Source organism: Panthera pardus, unplaced genomic scaffold (assembly GCF_024362965.1).
Source record: "Panthera pardus isolate Hobbes unplaced genomic scaffold, ASM2436296v1 HiC_scaffold_13, whole genome shotgun sequence".
NCBI classification, from domain to species: domain Eukaryota; kingdom Metazoa; phylum Chordata; class Mammalia; order Carnivora; family Felidae; genus Panthera; species Panthera pardus.
The window spans coordinates 133,108,670-133,112,909 of record NW_026526688.1 but is presented as its reverse complement, the minus strand read 5'-3'; positions in this window follow the sequence as shown (position 1 = coordinate 133,112,909).

The following is a 4,240-nucleotide window of genomic DNA, read 5'->3' as shown; positions in this document are numbered from 1 at the left end:
ACATGAAAAGATGCTCAACGTCGCTCCTCATCAGGGAAATACAAATCAAAACCACACTCAGATATCACCTTACCCCAGTCAGAGTGGCCAAAATGAACAAATCAGGAGACTATAGATGCTGGAGAGGATGTGGAAAAATGGGAACCCTCTTGCACTGTTGGTGGGAATGCAAACTGGTGCAGCCTCTCTGGAAAACAGTGTGGAGGTTCCTCAAAAAATTAAAAATAGACCTACCCTATGACCCAGCAGTAGCACTGCTAGGAATTTACCCAAGGGATACAGGAGTACTGATGCATAGGGGCACTTGTACCCCAATGTTTATAGCAGCACTCTCAACAATATGGAAAAAAATTATGGAAAGAGCCTAAATGTCCATCAACTGATGAATGGATAAAGAAATTGTGGTTTATATACACAATGGAGTACTACATGGGAATGAGAAAGAACGAAATATGGCCCTTTGTAGCAACGTGGATGGAACTGGAGAGTGTGATGCTAAGTGAAATAAGCCATACAGAGAAAGACAGATACCATATGTTTTCACTCTTATGTGGATCCTGAGAAACTTAACAGGAACCCATGGGGGAGGGGAAGGGAAAAAAAACAGAGAGAGGTTAGAGTGGGAGAGAGCCAAAGCATAAGAGACTCTTCAAAAATAAGAACAAACTGAGGGCTGATGGGGGGGTGGGAGGGAGGGGAGGGTGGGTGATGTGTATTGAAGAGGGCATCTTTTGGGATGAGCACTGGGTGTTGTATGGAAACCAATTTGACAATAAATTTCATATATTAAAAAAAGAAAAAAAATAAATAAAAAGAAAAAAAGAAATATCCTCGGGGCGCCTGGGTGGCTCAGTCGGTTAAGGGTCCGACTTCCACTCAGGTCACGATCTCGCGGTCCGAGTTCGAGCCCAGCGTCGGGCTCTGGGCTGATGGCTCGGAGCCTGGAGTCTCTCTCTGCCCCTCCCCCGTTCATGCTCTGTCTCTCTCTGTCTCAAAAATAAATAAATGTTAAAAAAAAAAAAAAAAAAAAAAAAAGAAATATCCTAAAGATCCCTGCCTCACCAGGGCATGTTCTGAGTTTAGTAAATAAATCTACTTCTCACATACCTTAGATGCTTCTCAAAGTGCTGTTTCTATGTTGTATCTTGGAGGGATTGTTTGTTATGCTGTCTCTTTAAGGGTGGGGACTATTTCCTATTGCCCTTTGGCTCTCCCAGAGCCTGAACCCACAGATTTTGAAGGTACCTGGAGTTAAGTCCCATTGATTATAAAAACTTGCAAAGTTAAGCCCCATTGACTTTTAAAGCCAAATGTTGTGGGAACTTGGGTTCCCAGTGCAGGTCTCCTGTTCTGGGGTACCTGATGTGGGGTCTGTTCCTCTCCCTTCTTCATGCTTGTGGCATCCTTTCCATTTGTGGTTAGTTTCCAGGAGTTTTGTTCCTGACTGTGTCTCCCTTCCTACCCTTTTTTAATGTGGGCTCCTTTCTACAATGAACTATGGAGAGTCTGTTGTGCCAGTCTTTTTCTGGGTTAGTTGTGCCTGTGTGGCTGTTATGTAGGTGTGTCGTGGGACAAGGTGAGCTCCTCTTACTCTGGCATCTGCCCAGGCTCTCTAACAGGTATTGGTTAAGCAAAAAAAAAAAAAAAAAACAAAAAAACAAAAAACAAGTGAATGAACTGAGAAAAATTGGAAACATCATACATGTCTATTACAAAACAATCGTTAATTATAATATCATTTAGTACTGTTTGCCCAAGAGAAAGCATGAGGTTAAACTCTAATGAAAGAAAAAGCTCTTTGTGATGCACTGGTAAGTTAAAAAAAACAAGTTACAGAATATGATGTATGTTATCAACATATTATGTAACACATACATAGAATGTAATGTAATGTATTTATCAAGAATGTAATGTATTTATCATATGTATCCTTGTGTATGCCTTAGAAACTGATCAAAAGATTGTGCCTTAGTAGCCTGACCTCTGGGGAATGGGACTGTGGGAGATAGGCTTATGTTTTCTATTTTCCACATTTCTCTTTTGAACCTTCATAAACACACTTTTATTTATTTTTTTAAGTTTATTTATTTATTTTTTGGAAGAGAGAGAGAGAGAGAGAAAGAGAACCAGCTGGGGAGGGGCAGAGAAAGAGGGAGAGAGAGAATCCCAAGAAGGTTCTGTACGGTCAGTGCAGAACCTGATGTGGGGCTCAATCCCACAAACCATGAGCTGAAATCAAGAGTCAGACACTTAACTGACTGAGCCACCCAGGCACCGCATGTAATTAACACTTTTTTTTTTAATGTTCATTCATCTTTGAGAAAGAGAGAGATGGAGAATGTGAGTGGGGAAGGGGTAGACAGAGAAGGAGACACAGAATCTGAAGCAGACTCCAGACTCTGAGCTGTCAGCACAGAGCCCAAGGCAGAGCTTGAACCCACGAACCGTGAGATCATGACCTGAGCTGAAGTTTGATGCTTAACCGACTGAGCCACCCAGGCGCCCCTAAAATAATACATTTTAGGGGCGCCTGGGTGGCTCAGTCGGTTGGGTGTCCGACTTCGGCTCAGGTCACGATCTTGCGGTCCGTGAGTTCAAGCCCCGCATCCGGCTCTGGGCTGATGGCTCAGAGCCTGGAACTTGCTTCCGAGTCTGTGTCTCCCTCTCTCTCTGCCCCTCCCCCGTTCATGCTCTGTCTCTCTCTGTCTCAAAAATAAATAAATGCTAAAAAAAAAAAATTAAAAAAAAATAATATATTTTAAAGCTTCACTTATAAAGTTCTTAGTTTTATTATTTTTAAAAAATTTATTATCTTATTATTTTTACATTTTAGAGAGAGAGAGAGAGAGGAAGAGACACAGTACATGCAGGGGAAAGGGGTAGAGGGAAAGAGAGAGAGAATCCCAAGCAGGCTCCACGCTCAGCATGGAGCCCAATGTGGGGCTTGATCCCACAACCTTGGGATCATGTCCTGAGCTGAAATCAACAGTTGGATGCTTAACTGACTGAGCCACCCAGGCATCCCTACAGTTCTTAGTTTTAAAGCAAAAAATTAAAATGTCATCATGAACAAAAATCATTGCCAAAGTAACAAGGGAAAAAAATATCTCATAACAATCATACTCTCCTCAGTGCCACACATAGAAAGGATTCAGTAAGTCATTTGATCAACCAACACTCTATCAGAGAAGCCAAAGTTGAGAGAACCCCTGCACCCCTTAATATCTGGATGCTATTACTATCTAGACCCTTGCTTCCTAAAGGAGATTCATAGACACTCAGAGATTAGAAATGAAAACTCTATTTTATAAACACAGGAGGTTGTTTTTTAAAAGCACAACATATTTATCATTTATTTTCAATAAATTGTTTTTATTAATGGTTTATTTTTCATCATTTGTTTTTAATGAAAAACAGGAGGATAGTTGATGTAAAAGCAGTCTCTTACATATGAGAAAAACATAAAAACAAGATTAGTCTTGATGTGGTGGGAATCAGATTTCTTCTCTATTAAAAAAAGAGACCACTCTTTTTCTCCTGTCAGATCCATCGTCTAGTATTAGGTAGTCAGCCTAATTCCTTTTCCAGCGTTAGTTTCCATTTTGAAGCTCAAAACTATCTAAACATATCTGGTACCAATGATATGTGAAAGCATAAACTATAAAGAAAGAGATATCATGAGGTTAAAATTTTAGATATTCAGAGATTCAAGAGAGGGTCACCTTTTGTAGTGTCATAGTATTTTAAGAGATTATGAAAAGGACAGAAAGTATGGAGGGCCCACTCTTAGTGGATATATAAGACCTATATAAAGGACAGAATCAAACAAGAAACCATAGGATACCGTTGCACTGTTTTGGGCTGATGAAAAAGGGAGAAGCTAGAGAAAGATTCCAAATGTTGAATTTCATAGAAATAACCTCTCTGTCCTTTGGAGCACAGTCGCCTGTTTAAATTTGTTTCTAACTGCTATCTCACACTGTGTGCATGTTGATAAGGTCTTCAAACTTCCCTGTGTAAATAAGTTCTCTTTGTGTTTACTTTTGGAGAGGTAGCTTTGTTCCCCCGTTAGCAGAAAGAAAAAAAATAAAATCTCTTAAAGAAAAATTACCTTTTAAGTATGTTTATGTAAGCATAAAAGTTTTTAAGAGGTGTGGAATGAAAAATGGATCTGACTAGTAAAACTACATTAATATTCTTGAGAAAGACAGGTAATTAGTCTTGTTCATTTGACTGCTGC